Raw genomic sequence first — 19,630 nt, 5'->3', positions numbered from 1 at the left:
AATGCCAATGTTATGGGTAAACTTTCTAACTATTGAATAATTGAATAAAAAAGGAAGGCATTTTTGAGAATGAGATCTGCCTTAGCTCAATTCTAATTAATCAGCATTGTTTAACATGAGCTTCTGCAACCAGTCCCAAAAACTCACTCCCAAGCCTTTTAATGGTACAGTTCCCAACATTTTTCTTCCCACACCAAACATAACAACAGTTAATAATCAATATTAACACTATGTAAAATTTCAGATATGGATAACAAACCTGCTAACTATCAAAGTTCATTTATAGATTTAATAGATTTCATAGACATTGGGGCTGGAAGGGAACGTGGAAGATCTTTGAGTTCAGCCCTCTGCCCCAGGGGCAGGAAGTCAGCAAGGGTCATAGGATCCCAGCAAGATAAATGTCCAAATGTCTCTTGAAGGAGTTCAAAGTAGGTGCTTGAACCACCTCCGGTAGCAGTCTATTCCAGACCTTGGGGGCTCGGACAGTAAAGAAGTTCTTCCTTATGTCCAGCCTGAAATGGTCATGGAGGAGTTTGTGACTTTGATTTTGTCATCCTTTGGGGCTCTCTGGTAAACAGATGGTCCCCCAGATCCTGGTGAGCACCCCTGATAAACTTATAGGTGGCCACCAGATCACCCCTGAGCCTGCACTTTTCCAGGCTGAAGAGTCCCGTAGCTCTCAGCTTCTCATTATATGGTCTGTTTTCCTAACCTGTGATCATGCGTGTGGCTCTCCTCTCTCAAGCTTCTTCACATCCTTTTTGAATTGTGGAGCCCAAAACTGGATGCAGTACTCCAGCTGTGGCCTCACCAAGGCCGAGTACAATGTGAGAATGACGTCCTGGGGTTTGCTTGAGAAGCATGCAAACCAGCGTTTTGCTCACTTTACTAGCTGCAGCATAACATTGAAGGCTCATGTTCACCTTGGGGTCAATCATGACCCCCAAGTCCCTTTCAACCATAGTGCTAGCCAATGTAGTGCTGCCAAGCCTATAAGCCTATAAGCATGCTTCGTGTTTTTCTTCCCAAGGTGGAAAACCTTGCATTTTTCAGTGTTAAACACCATCAGGGTCTCATCCACCCATTTCCTGAACCTATCAAGGTCAGCCTGGATTGCCCTCCTGTCCACAAGTGTGGACGCTTTACCCCCAAATTTGGTGTTGTTGGTGAACTTGGCCAGTCTGCTTCTCATGCCGATGTCCACATCATTAATGAAGATGTTGAATAGTATAGGACCAAGGACAGAGCCTTGAGGGATCCTGCTGGTCACAGCGCACTACGACAATTGACTTCCATCAACCACCACCCTCTGGGTCCAACCATGGAGCTAATTCCCCAGCCAGCGGATTGTGGTGAAGCCAAAGCTACAGTTGGCCAGTTTTGCTAAGAGGTGATCATGGGATACCAGATTGAAGGCTTTTTTAAAGTCAAGATATATAACATCAATCTCTTCCCCCTTGTCCAGGTGATAGGTCACCTGGTCGTAAAAGGAAATAAGATTGGTCAAGCAAGACCTACCCATGAGAAACCTGGGCTGGCTGTCCCTCAGGATTTTGCCATCGGCCAGTCTGTAAAGAATGGTCTCTTTGATAATCTTGTTGCCCTGTGGGGTCAGGCCAACTCTTAAGATCTCAACATTGCGTTGTTAGAAAGGAGGGTGTGACTTAATTGCACATATAAAAACACACAAATCAATTAAGTGCATACACACACACACACTACCAACTCAGGCACATACACATCCAAACCAGCCTACGCACATGCATACCTATCACCATTTCAAGCACGTACATACCAAAAATTAGACAACAATCAGTTGTCAATACCCACACACTCAGTACACATACACAGAATACTAATTCGTATATCATTCACACGATGACATATACACACACTCACAACAGTAAGTTCCTAATTTGGATGGTATGGTATGTATGTGTGTGCTTGGGGTACCTGGGGGAAGGTTAAGGGGAGACAGAGAGTTAATATGTAGGGAGTGAAAGTTGCCAGAACCAGGATTAGAACTGATAGACTAGAGAGAAGCTGGCTGAGGAACTGAGGCTTGGGTTTACTTAAGATCAAGTGGCTCCAGGGTTACTTGAGGTCACTGGCACAAGGGAAAAAGCCCAGTGGCAAGGAGAAGACAGCCAGGAAAGAGAGAGAAGCAGAAACCTGGGAGCTCACGGGAAAAGGCAAGGGGGACAAGGCAATAACAGTGGCAGAGATCCGGGGAAAAGGCAGTAGGGATAAGACAGTGGCAAAGAAACAGGGGGTTTGCAGACAGAGAGGAGCTCAGGACAGGTGTTGGAGGTGGTGGTGAGCCAGAAGCAGGAGAGGGAGAAATAAGACAGAAGTTAGAGGAGCAGAGATTGGAGCAGGGCCAGAACCATAGTAAAGCAAAACCAACCCCACTCACAATGGTAGGTCTCTGAGAAAGAGACTCAGTGGAAGGGTTGGAATCCAGGTAGGGAAGAGAAACAGAGTCCAAGTCCTTGGTTGAAGAGAGGGTGGGGAGTGATAGCTACCTATCCAGGCTGGAAAGGGTTCTTTGTCCAGCAGGTGTTGTCCAGAGGGGGGTTGCCGGAAGGGCCTCTGGGTGGATAGGTGGTGTGGCATGGTGCTGGTCCAGATGGAGAGGTTTTTCCAAGGAGTCAGTCTTCACTACCCCTTTTTATGGGGCAGACTACCTATGATCTCCTATGGGGAGAGCATGTCCAGTCCTGTTCCAGAGGGTTCCAGGTGTTCTTACTAAGCATGTGCAGCCTTGGCACAATGGTGGGTTGCCTCATCTTTTGTTTCTTGAATGCTGGAGGTGGTCCTAATGGCTGGGTTGTTGGTCCAGGTATTGGTGTTGATGGTTTGGTCATTCAGAGGGAGCTATTTTGAGACCTACTGCCATTGTCTCCTGTCACAGAGCACTGAGGTGCCCTGCTCCTGAAGAGGGGAAACTGCTAGGGAGGGAGCCCTAGCAGTGACTAAGGAGCCCAGCTGTGGATTGCCAGGGCAACCAAAGAAGGTCAGCTGACCAGAGGGGGCAGGGCCTGGCTCCCTTATAAACCCTAGAGGCTGGGGCCAGAGTCAGTTCCCTGCCAGTGGCCCAGGGGAAGGAACTCTCTCAGGGAAGAAGGGTGAGGCCTGACTACAGGAGCAGCGTTTTGACACTGCTGAGGGAAGGAGTGTTCCCCAGTAGTCCAGACTGATGTTTTAGCCAGGCGGCTTCAATTTATGTTACAGCCCAGGGGCTTCTGTTTTGTTGTTGTTACAAAACTGGTGGTTTGGGAGAGGCTATTAGGGGTTGGAGGAGGCCTCACAGAGGACTCACAGTGGAGTGGGAGGATCCCAGTGCCAGTGAGGGTGCAGCATTCGGGGTGCATAGACCCCAGCCCCAGAGAAGGGGCAGTTTCCGGAGAGTCCCAGAGAGGGGGGCAGCCTTACAGAGAAGCCCCAGTGCGGGCACAGAGAGCCCCAGAGAGGGGGCAGCCTTACGGAGAAGCCCCAGTGCGGGCACGGAGAGCCCCAGAGAGGGGGCGTAGCATCACAGAGAAGGCCCCAGAGAAGAGGTCGCAGAGTGAGATAGGGCCAGGGAGAGCCCTAGCACTGGAGGGAGCATGCATCTAAGGAAGGAAGGCCCAGAGAGAACAGGAAGGGGCCAAACAGTGATAGACCTGAGTCAACGACTATTCCATCGGCGAGGTGTGGACTGCGGTGTAGGGGAGGAAACAGCTGCAGATAGCGCCCCCTAGCAGCGGGGCAGTACAAGGGCAGCCTCCTGCTAATTAACACTGATTAATCAATTATCAACAAGGCATGGCAGGCGAGTAGGCGGGAGGTTGCCCCAGGAACAGGTGTGTGGGCCACATTAAGGTCAGCCCAGAGCGGATACCTGTCACATCTCCCAAGCACCCTCATTCATCATCCCCATTCATTCAGGAACCAAGTTATAGGAGGGGTAGGTGTGAGTCATGGGTTACACAATGGGGCATGGGAAACAAGATGTAGACTGGACAAACAAAATGGAAACTTGACACGATTTATGCTAACTTACATATGTAGGCCTAAATCATATAATATCAGTAAACCAGTAACATAGAACAGTAAAAATCATCATAAACATCATTATACAATATAAAGAAGAAGAAAAAACAAAACAAATACAACTTGCTACCAAAATAAAATGCTGAAGCTTATCCTATGTCTTAGCTCACTTATACTTATCTATAGGGAATAGAGGGGGGGGGAGTAAAAAATGGCTGGGGAAGGGGAGGGAATACATTTTAAAAGAAAAAAAACCAAAAAACAAAAAACTGGGAGTTTTGCTACAATCTTTTCTAGGATCTTCCCTGGGATAGAGGTCAGGCTGATGGGCCTGTAGTCCCAAAGAGCGGACTGTGGTCATGTAAGCTGAAGCCTTTCGAATGACACCAGCACTGCAGTCTTTGGTTCTCTACCTCGATCCTTCTCTCCTCCTTAGCCCATAGCCCGAGACTGAGAGAATCGATGAGAACTCCATCTGCGCCCCCAACCCCTTAAGCCTCATTCCCAAATCCCTGTAGCACTTCATGACCCAGCTGGGATTGCTCCAAGCCATGTCATTCGTGCCCACATGGATAAGGAGCATAGGGTAGTGGTCAGTGGGCTAGAGGAGCTCAGGGATCTTCTCCACAATGTCTCAGATACGGGGTCTCGGGAAGCAGCAGACTTCCCGGGATAAGGGGCCAGGGCAGCAGATTGCCACCTCAGTCCCCCTCAGGATGGAGTCTCCCACGACAAAAACTTTGTGTTTTGTCTTAGGGAGAGCAGGGGGCAGTAGCTACAGTTGAGTCTGTGTTGCCTGCAGGAGCTGGCAACTTAGCAGGCTTTTCTGGGGCTGCAAGAGGTTTGTACTTGTTGCAAATTCCAGCGGGGTAGGGACCTTGATGCAGCGGGCCTTGGGGCCCTTGATCACCTTGGTCCAACCCTTTGGCTGGACAGAATGGGAGGTCCCCAAGTCCTCCCTTGTCCTGGGAGGTGACCTTGGTCTACCCTCCGTTTCCAGGGGGTGAAGGGCCTGGCAGTAGGAGTCTATCTCCTGCTCACCATCCCTGATGGTATGCAGTCTCTGGACTGCAGCCTGGAGCTCCTCCAACTGGCACGCCAGAGACCCCAAAAAGGAGCAGACCTCACAAGGGGAGGTGGCCATGCTTCCGGACCCCGGGTGTCTAAGGCATCTTGTGCTGCCACACAGATCTGTGGTGTCCCTTGAGATTTCAACTACACCAATGTCAGGAAAAGCTAAATACAGTCAACCCCCGCTTAAGGCTGTATCACTTAGCACCATTTCGCTATAGTGCTCATTTGAAATTGATGTCTGATTTTACTTAGTGCTCAGCAGGTTTTCTAATAACACTTGTGGTTGCTATCTTGGGTCATTAAAAACAATTGTGGTCACTGTCTTGGGTTGTCAAATACTTTAGGTTTTGCTTAACACTTGTTTCACTTAACGCTCGGTTTTTCAGGAACCAATTAAGAGCACTAAACAGGGGTTGCCTGTACATTAGCCCTGGTTGCACCATATCTTAAGACTCAGTTGTTTTATCCTGTAGTGCTCACTTTATGTTTGAGACTGTTTTGAGCAAAACAACCAACTGAGTGTCCCTAATCCCCACTCTTTCTGGGATTTTGAAGAGTTGTCATTGGTTTCTTTTCAACATTTGTTTGTCCAGAGTAATAGCATAATGTGATCATGGGCTACCCTTTGTGACATCAGTGCTATGGGTAGTTGTAGCTATTATTTCCCATTGGAGAGGCATCATCATTTTTATGAAGCAATAGTAGCTACTGGGACTCTAAATCATACTATTTTGTTCTGCCTTATCTGGTTTCTTATACAAATCTGCCAGTCACTACTGACTGACATAAGTACTCAGGCATTTTTGTTTTCAGTTTTCCATTGAACAAAGTGTCAGCAAGTGATAACCCATACTTCACTGCTCCCATTCCGTAATTTAACAGTGTCACATACAGATCAGAGTCTGCATCCTTTTCAGTCAGTACTGTATTATTTCACACTGTTTTATACCAATTATCTCCATTAAGAGATAAGTCCCTCTACAATATCTCCTTATTCACCAGAGATAAAACCCACTGTGGGGATAACTGCTTAAAGTATGTCCACTAAAATGTAGCTCATTGTCACCATTACTATATCAAGTGTATCACATGTAGGGAAAATGAATCTGATTTGCATAACCACATATTTAGCTCAATTACTTTCTAATTAGATAGTCTTATGGGAGTGAAATTAATAGTTGAATACATAGACTTTTTCCCCCTCAAGTATAAACAAATCTAAACTTACATTGCTTCAGGAGATGCGTTTTCCTGTGCCACAAATATCAGCTCTTTAGCTTGACTTGGCCTGTATTTTGTATGTTTAGGACAAGCCTTAACAGCTTCCTCACTTTCTCTGGCAGTTTTAGAGTGATGTTGTAGCTATGATGGTCCAGAAATTATGTAAGACAGGATTTTTTTGGGTGATGGTTTTTATTGAACCAACTGCACAGTTGGGATAGGGTTAGACAAGCTTTTGAATGCAAGACATTCTTCCTCAGGTGATCTTCTACCAATGTGATCTGAGGAAGAATGCACTGCATTAAAAAACTTGTCTAACTTTATCCCAACCATGCAGTTCATCCAATAAAATACATCACAAAAAAAAATCCTTACCTCTCACTTTCTCTGCTCATTTCAGATCAGTATAAAATTCCTCCAGTATGTCCTGCATCCGTTTTATTATACGTTATTCAGTAACATTTCAGTACCACCGTTCTCATACCTTTAAGCAAAATCCAACCTAAACCTGAAAATCCCCTTTAAAATTGTGTTACAGTTTGGGAGTAGGCTGTCCTGAACACCCTAAGCTAATAGTCTTAACCAGCAGTCAGAAACCTTTCCAAGTGGTGGGACAGAATGATCCAGTTTGGGGAAGAGATGGGTGGGCAGACAGGCTGGCACCGGGATGCTGCCACCACCACTGCTCCCCACCAGCAGTAATTGGTGGGAACAGATCATTCTAGACACCTGGGATGCTGAACAGTGGGTTCAGACCTTCCGCATGCACCAGGTCACCTTCATACCTTCATGGACATTGTTGCCCAGGTGGCCTCCACATTGTGCACCAGGATGTCAGCATACAGGCACCCCTCATTCTGAGAAGCAGGTAGCTATCACCATCATGAAGCTGACCCCACCTGGTAGCCCCTGCTATATCACCAACCAGTTCAGCATGGGCAAGTCCAAGTCCCAAGATGCCATCTGGGAGGCACACCTGGTCATCCAGAATGTCTTGGCCAACCACTTTGTCCATCTTGTTAGTCTGCAGGGGCTTCCCTAACTATGTAAGGGCTGTGGACAGCACCCACATCCATTTTCTGACCACTTCAAGGGACCTAGGCATTCATCAATTGCAAAGGCTACTTCTCCATCATCCTGTAGGGTGTTGTTGACCACCAGGGCTGCTTCACCCAACTCTTCACTGTCTGAGCAGTGCCCATGATGCCTGCATCTTCTGCAACTCCCTACTTCCTTAGATGAAGGAGAGCAGGCGCTACACTCCAGAAGTCTCCAGTTTCATCATTGTTGCCATCATTATCCCTCCTCTTATCATCAGGGACTCAGTTTAACCCCTTAAGCCCTGACATACGAAGCCCTACATGGGGCAGCTGGACTGTTGAAAGGATCACTTCAACTACTGCCTGAGCAGGTACCACATGACTAGAGTGTGCCTTCAGCTGCCTCAAGGCATGCACCTTGAGGTAGAGGAGAATGAGAACTTGCCATGCTCCATCATGGCTGTATGCATCCTCCACAACATCTGCAAGACTAGCAGGGAAGTCCTCCACAAAGCCTGGGCAGAGGAGTCACAGTGTGTAGACCAGATACAGTGTGCCATGCATGTGCAGCACAGGGAGCAGTGATGATGCGTAGGGGTGCACAGGGGTGCATATTCACCCCCTGAGAGAGCCAGTGCACCCCCTGACCAGCTGCACTTGCCACTTACGTGATGGGGGAGGGGGCAGGTGGGAGTGCCAGTGCCTTCCCTGCAAGCGCTGGCTGGGGAGTGGAGTGCCATGGCATTCCCAGAAGCTGCCACAGCCACTTCTTGCATCTTGTAATTGGCCCCGCCAGACCCCCCCAATCGGTGGGATCGGCCACAGGGGACCCCCTCCGGTCACTGACTGGCTGCTGGGGGGGCACATGCCCCCCCCCCCTAAGGTGGCACCAGTAGCCCATGACAGGGAGAATGGAGAAAGCAAGTCCCCCCCACTGATGTTGGAGGTACTGGTGCTGCACAGCAGCAGGGAGTTCATTTCCCTAAAAACCCTAGCCAACTATATCCTGGCTCTTGGGGACCAGGAATGCTTCCCAAATGAGTAGGACCAGAGGGCTTTGAGTCCCGTAGTGCCTGTGCTCTGGCACTGGGTGATGGATCTCTTGCCCCACTCTCCTCTGGCCCTACAATCCAGCCAGTGCCACATACAACCTTTGCTGTTTTAATACCATCCCCTCCACCCCCACATTCCCCTGCGGGCCACACACCAGGATGTGGAGAAATGCACTATAAGACATGGGCCTCAGTTTACAATATTGCAATTGTCAAACTTTTCTTGTTTTTAATAAAGAAAACCTGTTGAAAGTTGCTTGTGTCACAACTTGGTCCCTCTTCCCATTGACGCCAACCAGCAAACCTTTGGAGGGGGGTGGGGGCAGGGGAGGTTTGTGAAAGGAGCAAAATAACCAGAGGGATGGTTAGGAAAGGGAACAGGGAGGGGGCTGAGGTCAGAGGGAATGCTTCAGGGGCAGAACTCAACACAGAAATTTGGAGGGGAGGCATGGGGAAGAGGACTTTTGACCTGGCACACAAATTCCCACACTTGGGAGTGAAGACCAGGGACTTCTTCATGTAGGAGCTAGACAGGTCACAGACCCACAGTCCACTTGAGAGAGCTGTGGGGTGAGAGCAGGAGGTGGCTGCAGGGCCAGGGCAGGAGGCAGCTATGGGAGTGGTGGGGAGGCAGCTGCACAGTGGGAGGCATCAAAGCAGCAGGGGCTGTGGACTCCTGGCACTCCCTCATGGGACTCTCACCCCCACTTCTGGGGCCCAATTTTCCCTGCAAGGACCTGGCCCCACAACCTTTGGCCATACCTGAGGCCCATCTCATGCAGTAAGACTTCCCCTCCCTGCCATGGCTGCGGCTCTCCCCTGAACCCAGGCCAGAAGAGGGGCCATGGGGAGTGGAAAAGCTCCCCTCTGAATCCTCTGCCTGGCAGGTGGACAAGCTGCGACAGTGCCAACCACTGTCCCAGAGACAGCCTGGCCTAACAGGCTGATGGGCTCTGCTTTCCCCCCAGTTCCAAGTGCTTTTGTGCCCCACCAGGAATCGCCTGGAACCACTCGGGGGGAGGCTCTGTACACAGGGAGACATCCAGGGCTGGGGGAGTGCAAATCATCTCAGAGAGGAGGGCAGTGTCACAGAGGTCCCTGGGCTTGGGGCCCAGGCACCCTGATCCACTCCCACCACTGCCTGCTAGAGTGGGCCCTGCCGGGGCCCTTCTGCTTCCTTGGATCATGGGTTGCTGGCTCCGTCATGCCACTCCTCCTGTCCCATGTCTACCTCCCACTCCTGTAGCTCTCAGTCACGGCACAGTGGAGACCACTCCCCCCAACCTCAGATCCAGGGTCCCTCCTGTGGGACCCCTATTCCTGTCACCCCTGGGAAGACTTCCTGGAGCAGGACATTGCATGTTATCGGGGGATGGGCAAAAGCCTCTTGCTCCACCCATCGCTCAGCGTGCTATGGGCTGTCTTCAGGAGGCAGCACTTGCACCAGTCAGGGGTGTCATAAATGGCCACAAAGCAGTCCAGGACCCTGTCCATTAACTCCCTCTCCTGACATGGGGACTCAGCCAGGTTGCCTCAAAACAGTGGGTGGCCATCTCGAGCCACCATTCCTGCACCTCAGCATTCTGGATGTAGGCATCCCTCAGTCTGACGGTGCCCCACTCCACATCTGAAGTCTCTTCTAATCCCACTTCTGCAGCTCCAGGAGTCAACTGTGTGTGCCTGGCACTCAGAAGTATTGACCAAGTACTGCAGTATCTCCTCCTTGCTTCTTTGACACCTCTTCTGGACATCCTTCCTGTGATCTGCAACCGCATGGCCCCCTGGCCTTGCACTGTCCTCCCTCACACAGGTGGTGTTTCTGGAGTTTGACAGGGGAAACACTGAGCCTTTGTGTGAAGTTGCAATTTTTGCTGATAAAATGATGTATAAGGGCAGGCAACTTGGATGCTCCCGGCACTCACCTGGGCACTCATGCAGAGACAGCAAGATAGCTATGGTAAGTCCTTGGTCTTGGCCCTTTCCTCCCCACCCCTCAGGGCTGAGAGCCATACTGCTGCTCTCCACCAAGCACAGAAGAGACAGGGGTCCCAGCTGTGCTGAGGGTGGGCAGCAGGCCCTGAAGCAGTGCTGGGATGAGTTACCAGGGAGGGAGGGGCTGTGTCCTTCTGCAGAAATTGTGGCAGGCACCCACTCTGCTCCCTCAGACAGTCCAGGAACGTGAGGTCCCATGGGAGTCAGACAATCCCCAAGCAGGCAGGGACTGACCACTGGGGAATGCTGGTGGAGCTCTTACACTGCCCCCTTCTGCTCTCTGATAGGAGAGACATTTCAGCACTGCCCATTCAGGAACTATACTTTGCTCCTGACATTTTCCTAGTGAGAGTTGGCTAGACCAGGAGGGAAGAGCTTTACCGTTATTCATGGGGGAATGCCAGCCAATGCACCCTGCTCCTGCTGCAGGACATGGTCCCCTGGGAGGTGTTCAACAGCTGGAAGGGTGGGGGGGTGGAGGTTGTCTGCTTTAAAGGCGCACAGGAGAAGCTGGATTGCCATTCAGTGTGAGAGTGCAGTTTACATGCTACCTGTGGTTCCACTATGATAAGGTGATGCCTATGGACGAGTTCACAATTGCCACAACTATTGACACGATGCTGAACCCGTGACCTGACCCAGATAGGTTTCCCATACCCCACCTGCCTAAGAGTCCTGCCATGCACTGCCCTTGGCTTTCCAGCATTGTTCTTCTGCCTTGAATACCTCAGGAAGGAGTAAGGGCACTGACCAGGACCAAGATGGGGCTACAATTGTGGGAAGGCATTATGGGTTACTTGAGGGGTTGGTACAGTGGCTGCCTGCACCGTGAGACTCAGAGTCACCTGGCACCTACAGACTTCCCCAGGGGTCAGATCAGATGGGGTTTGGGGACAAAGGTGCTGGAGTGCCACTTGCAAGCCTTTTAGATGCATGACCTGGGAGTCACCCTAGCAGCGGGACCGGATCAGCTGAGATAACGGTTCCCAGGTGGAACTCCAGCCATCACATTTGTGCCGTTCTTGGGCTGGCGGAAAAGAAGGGAGAGGAGTTGTTTGGCAAGGGGGATTTTTTCTTGTTCCTGCTGTACAGCTACGTTAGTGGTTTTCATAGATAGCTGAGTGTTATCTCCTGTCCCTGACCTCAGTGTCCTCTTTTACACATGGCCCCATGTCACTGCCAACTGCGATGGGGTGCAGGTTGCCAACATTTGTACCAGTTTTGTACACTTTCCTGCAGAGCTCGATAAACTGTTTTTAGGGCCTTTCCATGAGTGCAAATGAAAGATAGGGGTTGTTTCAGCACCAGTGCTCCAGGCAGCTGAGAGGAGGCTCAGTTTTTCCCAGTAATTGAGCAAGGCCCTGAGAGATAGGGCAGGGAGGTGTGAATGAGGCAGATTATGTTGCCACAGAATAGGAGATGGGCTACTAACTGCCCAAGGCTGGGGGAGGAGGAGGCTAGTACCTCAGCTGGAGTCAGGAGGGAAGAGGAGGGAGCAACCTGTCTGCCCATGCTGAAAGACAGAAATCTTTGGATCAATGAGCAGCTTGTGCTTTGAGCAGTCAGGACAGAGTGATTCACCATTGCCCCATGACCCTCCGTCCATGCAACAGGACCCCCTTTCCATCTTGGCCAGGGAAAGGGCTGTGACCATGGGGATGGTCTGTAGCAGCCACTGGTACCCCAGAGGCTGAAGAGAGGGGGGAAGGAAAGGCCAGCAGGTTGACTCCAGTGATTGCCTTATTTTATTATTGCTTAAGTTGTGCCCTTATTAACTTTTTTTCTTTATTAGTTGGCTTTGAGTTATTTTTGTAGAGCACATAGGTGCTCATTATATCTTTTCTTTTTTATTACTGTGAGAAGTTATTTTAACATTACATACCAATGGCCTTCTTACTAGCTCCAGTTAACTGAACTTGACGCTAACCAGCTGAATCAGAGGGATGAAAGGATTGGATATATTAATGAAAGGTGATAAGGGAGACCATTGGACAATGCCCAAAGTAAGACACCGTAAAAAAGCCAAATTAAGAGTTGTGCTTGTGATGAGTTGCTAGACAAAGGAATATGCTGATGGGATAAAAGATGGACAACATGCTGACTGCAGAGCAACCAATCTGAAAGCAAAGAGTCATCAAAGGAGTAAAGTTGAAGAAAAACATAAAAGTGGGGGGGCAAGAAAGTTACTCATAGTCATCATCATGAATCCAGCCTGGCCTGTCCCAGACCATGACATACCCTTTGTTTCCAGGAACCAAGTGGCTGTCTTTTCTGTTGAGCAAAGTAACATCTGGAATTGGGTGATATTATTGTACTGAAAGTTTTTCTCTCTATGAATATAAAAATGCAAAGATAATATTTGTTGTACTTATAAAGTTAGACTTTGATTTTAGGATACTGAATTGTCCAAGACTTTGATTTTAAGACACATAGTAGTCTGCATTTAAGTGAGACTTTGATTTTAGGACACAGAGTTGTCTGCATTTGTATTTCACATTCCATTTAAGGGTTAATTGTGTTTTGATGATCCCTTAGCACTATCTGGAAGAGTGGTGCTAACAATTGCACCACTATGTGCCCACCCCACTGGCTGTGGGCATGGCCTGCCCAATCCCCTTCCCCCACCTCCTTTCACACCAGAGTCTTTGCATTTCCCCTGGTGCCTGGGTCCCCATCACAGCTGCATGAAGTGGGATAGAGCCATACCATCCTGGGCAGAATGGCATCCTCAGTTGGTGCTGTAGTCTTCACCAGAAGTGAGAGGAAGGACTGTCCATAGATGCTATGGGTTGTGCTGCAGCAATGGCTCCTGTGCTGGGCGGGCGGGGGGACGCTTGGAGGGTGCTCTGCACATCTGGAAAGGGGGCAACAAGGAGGTGTTGGAGTGGAAGCAAAGCACTCACAGCAGCTGTATCAGAAATTATGTCCTAGGGGCCATATGTTTGGCTGCAGCCCACAAGGTTAAGGACTGGGACGGGGGGGAGGGGGAGCATGGCCTCAGGCTCCAGGTCCTGGGTCTCAATTTCCATGGCATCAGAGTTTTCCCCTTGCTCCTGCGCACCATGCTCCCTGCTCTCCACAACACCCAAGGAGATAGCAAGGGAGCTCAGGTTCAGCTGCAGCTGCAACTATGATCCCAGGTCCTGTGATGATCTGGAAACAAGTACCATCAGGCTAGAGTCCTTGGGGACCACATCATCAGCATAGCTTATGGCCTGTGGCCCCTGGGGACCTGCTCCTGGGCACCCAGTTGTCCAATCATCCCTGGGCTTTCCTGCATCTCCTCCTATAGTGGGGTCCCTGCCAACGAATCCCAGCCTCCCTTCCCCCAGTAGTGCCTTATGTGTACAGGGTAGCGATAGCCCTGTCTATGGCAAGGAAGTGGGGCAGCCCCTCACAGAAAGACATGCTCTGCCTCTTGTCCCTGGACCTTTGAATTGAGTGTACCTCACACTGGATCTATCTTAGACCACTTGCACTGTTTTTAGACCAGTCTATATGCACTGAACTTCTGTACGGTTGTGGGTTTAGATTGATCTACGTTCACTTAAACTGGTCTAATTGTAATGTCTGCATATCTAAGTCAAAGTGAAACTCCTCTTATGCTGGAACTATCTACGCTAAGACCTGGGCATAAGCACAGCTTCAGGAGGGTTGTGTAACATCAGAGTTTGTGTCAGAATCTCCTGATAGAAATATTTTCTGGCTGAAAGCTGGTGACACGAGTCAGCTGCCCCTCCATCTCTACAGTAAACACAGCAAGCAGTACAGAATTCACGTTATGAGCTGGTATATATGAGGAAACTTCTCAATAGGCCTATATCATGGTCTGAAGCTCCCACAGTAAATACATATATTTGATTGCTTAATGCTCAAAATAATTGCTTAACCTCCTTAGGCATTGTAACTTACAAGCTGTTCTATTTGTCAAATTTTCTTCACCCCTCATTATGCATGCTGAGGTTTTGCCTGTTGCAGCATGGTGCTCCTGACCACTTGTCTCGATGCACTAAAGGCCACTTCCTTATGCTGAGAGATGTTGAGTGTAAGGAAAACTCAAGGCCATATCATGCAATTGATTTTTCACATGTATCTCCTCCCTGAAAGCAGTAAAGAAGGAGAGGCCAGAGAGCTACCTACCAAGTTTGACAATGCCAAGGACATAATGCCAAGGAATAAGGACAGAGCTAGCAGCACAGCTGGTTCTAACTTTCAAGGTTCATTCATCTACAACTATACCAATGTCATATATGCCATTACCTGCTTATGGCGGCCCTCTGCTGTCTACATTGGACAGACAGAACAATCCCTGTGTCAGAATGAATTAACACCAAACTGACATCAGCTCCAGAAAGGCACAAAGGCCGACAGCAAAACATTTTAACCTCCCTGGACAGTCCATTGCTGACCTGAGAGTAGCTCTTCTTATGCAGCAAAACTATAAAAATCGATGTGAACAGGAATTTGTCATACAAGAAATCAGCCACACACTAGACTGTTAAGTATGGTTTAAACAGAGACTATAGCTTCTTATCCCATTACCTGGAATATTTGACCCCTTTGTTTCTTTGGTTTTATTGCTTGCCCATTTGCGTCTCCCAGCACTGTTCCCCACCTTCCTTCTCTTTTCTCTCCCTCCCTTCCTGCCTTTTGTATTCAAGTCACTGTCTTTGCTTGACACACTGCTCTGTGCATGTCCTTTCAGAGCATCTGATGAAGTGAGCTTGGGCTCACAAAAGCTGATGCTATATGTAGGTCTTTGATTTAGCTAGTCTATAAAGGTGAAAACCCACCCTGCCTTCTGCCTGAAAATTCTCACTATAACATGCAAATTTCAGTTGTTTATGAGTTCGCCAGTCTTTAACTGTTTGGGCTGAATTTTTATATGCTGAATGTCTGCTTCAGTTTTGTCTTTTTTCAAAATTCTGACAACTTTTTATTTGAGAAGTTTTTCTGGTCATGCTGCCATGCTTTGAAGCAGAGTTGAGACTTGCTGTGGAAAGGCTATCGTCTCTGGTATCTAGAAGAAAAAAATTAAAAGTCTCAGTTTTTTGCTGGCCTATTTATCTCACATACAGCCAGGAGACAGCAGAGTGGAAGAAGAAAAGACAGCTTAAGTAGTGGAACAGCAAGACAAGTAAAAAGGAGAGAGGGTCATTAACACCTGCAGAATGAGTAGTTTAGAAAGTATCAGGTAGTAGATTATCATGAGAAATGAAATCAATGGATTTCCTTAGCACTGCATGACTAGACATGCTACTGCCAGTTCCAGGCAGTTGATTTTAAATTTTGGGTAGAGCAGGAATCAAAGGGGAGTGTAAGTGTGCCAGTACACCCCCCACCCCCTGCCATGGATCCACCTCTGTGCCCATATACATGATCCATGATAAATGGAAGCTAATCTGTGTAAATTTATTCTTCAATGAAAGAGGCCTAAGAGGGCACACAGTGGCCATAGACAGCTGACAAACGGTAAGACCCTAATCCTTTTTGTCCTACAGTAACTTGTTTTGTGGGTCCAAGCTTTCAGTCAATCATTCTTAGGGTATCATGGGAACCTGGAGTGCCATGAGATCCTTTTAAGGTTGCTATGGGGTGTTGCACAATATTAGCACCATTAGGTGTTCAAATACCTATATATAATTCACACGATGAACTCAGAGGTTTCGAACAGGAATCCATAGTGTCAAAACATGCTGACCTGTTGTGGTTGTTCTGAGTTTTTTTGCAATAGGAGACCTGCTCTATTACTTTTCTGTTGTCGAAAGACAAGTGAAAGCTAAGAGCTGGCACTTTCCATGGGGTGCCTTGAGTCCAACAAGATTGAGAACCATTGTCCCAAGTCTTTTCATTTTCCAAAGTCCCTTAAATTAAGGAAACATATCATTTTATTATTAAAAATAAATAAAACAATTTGATATCACGTGTTTTGGGGAGGAAAGCAACTGTAATGAGAAATCTCACATTTCAATTCCTCTTAGATAAGGGGGGATAGTGACATGTGCAGATGGCCCTTTTAATTTAGAAGTGAAGTGGTATCAGGTGTACATGTATGGACAGTCTGGGTACAACTCTACATAGGGACGGGAAGACGGATAGAGGATGGTGGAAGCCACAGAGCTTTGCAGAGAGTGTAATAATGGCAAGTGCTCTGTAAACTAACTTTGAAGGGAAAAAGCCAAGAAAAGTTATTAGCATAAAAACACATTTTCAATTAAATATGGTCAGCAGGGAAAGGCTGCAACTTGAACTTATCAGCAAACTTCTATTACTCTTGTCACCTCTTCTCTTAACAGGCAGACCAGGTTGAAGAGGGAGACACAAGACTCTGATTGCACAGTAGCACATTACAACTGAGCATTGCACAGTAGCATTGCATGGCATGAAATGTGACATGATGCTACCGCGCAGCAATAACGAGTTACTGCACAGTCGATGTCACTTAAAAGCCGTTGGATGACTCTGGTTACTGCATAGTCATTTAGTACTTGTGTATACAAGTACTAAATGACTGCACAGTAATAACTGAGCAGTCAGTGTCTCATGTAGACACAGCCAGTATGTGGTAGTTGTAATGATTTAGGTCCCGCAGTGAATAACAACTGTGAATGAGGAAAAGAACAGACCTTTAATGACAGCACAGCAGAGGCTTCCTCCAGCACAGACCATGTGGATGCCTCTATCTTGATTTCCCCTTGCTCCCCAGGGATCATGCTCAAATTCCTCACCTGATAAGACATTCCCTTGTAAGGGACTGTCTCCAGAGTCTAACCCTTATCACTACAGTAGTGACATTATGTTTTTGTCACGGCTATATTTCTGAGAAAATAAAATAAACCTATGAATTACCACAGCAGAGAACAGCATAGACCAAAATGAAAACAAGAGGACTGGATGGCTAGATCATTATCTAAAGCAGGGGTGGGCAAAATGCGGCCTGGGGGCCGGATGCGCCCCGCCAGGCCATTCTATCTGGCCTGTGGGGCCCCTAAAAATTTAGAAAATTAATACTTATCTGCCCCTGGCTGCCTGTCATGCAGCCCTTGATGGCTTGCCAAAACTCAATAAGCGGCTCTCCACCCGAAATAATTGCCCACCCCGATCTAATGTGAGCTCCTTAGCACTCAAGAGCTAGGAACATCAGGACGTGCAAAATTAAGAAGTCCCATAAAATTCCTAGCATACTTGTTATGTGAGAGTTAAAGGATTCTGATACCATCTAGAATAAAAATGATAAATGTCCTTGAACAAAAACAGCATCCTTTCAGGGAACAGTACGTCGAATTCCTGGCTAAAATGTTTTGGATTTACTTCTGGTAATTTGTCATATTAATGATTACTGCATAAAATCAAATAAGCATCAATGCATTCAATCTGAAGTATGCATAAAGTGACAATTTAAAGAACACACACAAATCAGTGCAGGAGAATAAGGAATGAAACAGAGAAAACCAGTTGCCAAACCCCGAATCGAACTACTTTGTTTATGTACTAGTATGCAGCAGTGCTTTTCCCATTCATTCTGATCAGCTGTGAAGTGAACTAAACTGACAAATATTGATGTACAAAAGAGGACACCAGCCATATCCAATGCTGCCCATAAAAATCAGCTTTTATGTTGCAGCAAAATTTACTATTTGCCAAAAGAGAAAAGACAATTCTTTGAGCTCTCTATGCATGAACCAACCACTGATTTCAGTAGGAGGTACAGGACTCATGCATAGTGGGGTCATGAGCTTCTGTTTTCACAATAACAAATGGAAAGACAACAAATGTAGACTATAATTCAGTCAGTGGGTAAGGTAGCATCCAAAAAAAATAAATTAAAATAATTTAACAATGCAGCCAGGCTCAGTAAATGTCCTTTCGAAGTGTAAACAGTAAGTACAAAATACAGTTTGAGGAACAGCTATGTTTAGGTCAACCTGGATCATTTAAATGAACACCAACAATTAGCAGTGTGTAAAAGGTGAAGAGTAGAAAAAGCTTGTTTGGTAAGAATGTTAAAAGGTAATTGAAGGGATATGATAAGGGGAAAGAAAATATTAAACAGATACCTTACATCTATGTGTACAAGTAAACAGATATTTTCCTAATCAGAAATCTCCTTACTGGGAATGGATGATGAGAAATTAGAAAATCAGATGATAAGATCAGAAATAGTTAATAAAAAGCTTGAGATACTTCAAATTGTTCAAACAAAAAGCCCATATCCAAACATGCTGAAGGAAACTAGAAAAGAAATTAGAGACGCTTTAGCAAACCTTTTCATATGTTCAAAGAAATCCCTAAGGACTGGAAAGTGTAGCAGAATGCTAATGCTGGAGAAAAGCAGCCTAAGGGCATATTAAGGCTATGGTCTAGTCAATTTGAAATCCAGTGCTGGAGAGTCATAAGACTCTAAAGGATCATATTGAGGAAATACTTAGAAAAGCATAACATAAACCAGCTAACTTTACTAGCTTACTAAAATTCACCAAGGTTATTATCTGCAGGATAGAAAAGTAGCAAATAGTATATTGGAAACATGCAACTTGTGAAATAAATGTATGTTGAAAGGACTGGATTGGAAACTATGTTTGGAAGGTGGAAAATAAAGGAAATCATAGTGGACAGGACATAAAGGTGATGTGAGCAAAATTCAAAAAGAGACATTATGAGAAAATAATTCCCAAGATTGTTCTTATAATTTTAATCCTTGCAGCAAATGCAGCAAATAATGAGAAATAAAACTGGAAGTCAAGAGAAAAAATGTAACTACAAGGATGTGATTATTTGGGAAATCTCTTGGGGAGTTCATGAACCCTCATTGATATTGGGGACTTTCTATATGCACCTGTGTCAAATCATAGACTCCATTTTGCCTGCTTTTCCTCTGGTCTTTTGCCTGTTTTCAGTTAAAAACCCACAGGGAGTCACAGGTAAAATTTTGCCTTACCCTGCTGTTTAACTTTATGCTAAGTGTTGAACTTTGATCAGATGTTCAAACGGAGCACAAATGGACAAAAAGATGGTTAGTGGCCAGGCCAAATCAGTGTTTTAAGTCTGAGCCCCAGCAAAAGTAATAACTCAGTGTTACATCACCTTATGGGAGATTTAGCCACCTGGGGAGGTTGAGTAGAGGGCCATCTGACACAAAGGTCTAAAAATTATTAAAGTCTCTCTCTTTCTCTCTCTTTCTCTCACATACACATCCTCCCCCCACCCACACCA

The sequence above is a fragment of the Alligator sinensis genome, unplaced genomic scaffold (assembly GCF_000455745.1).
Source record: "Alligator sinensis unplaced genomic scaffold, ASM45574v1 scaffold974_2, whole genome shotgun sequence".
Classification (NCBI taxonomy): domain Eukaryota; kingdom Metazoa; phylum Chordata; order Crocodylia; family Alligatoridae; genus Alligator; species Alligator sinensis.
This window is presented reverse-complemented; position numbering follows the sequence as displayed.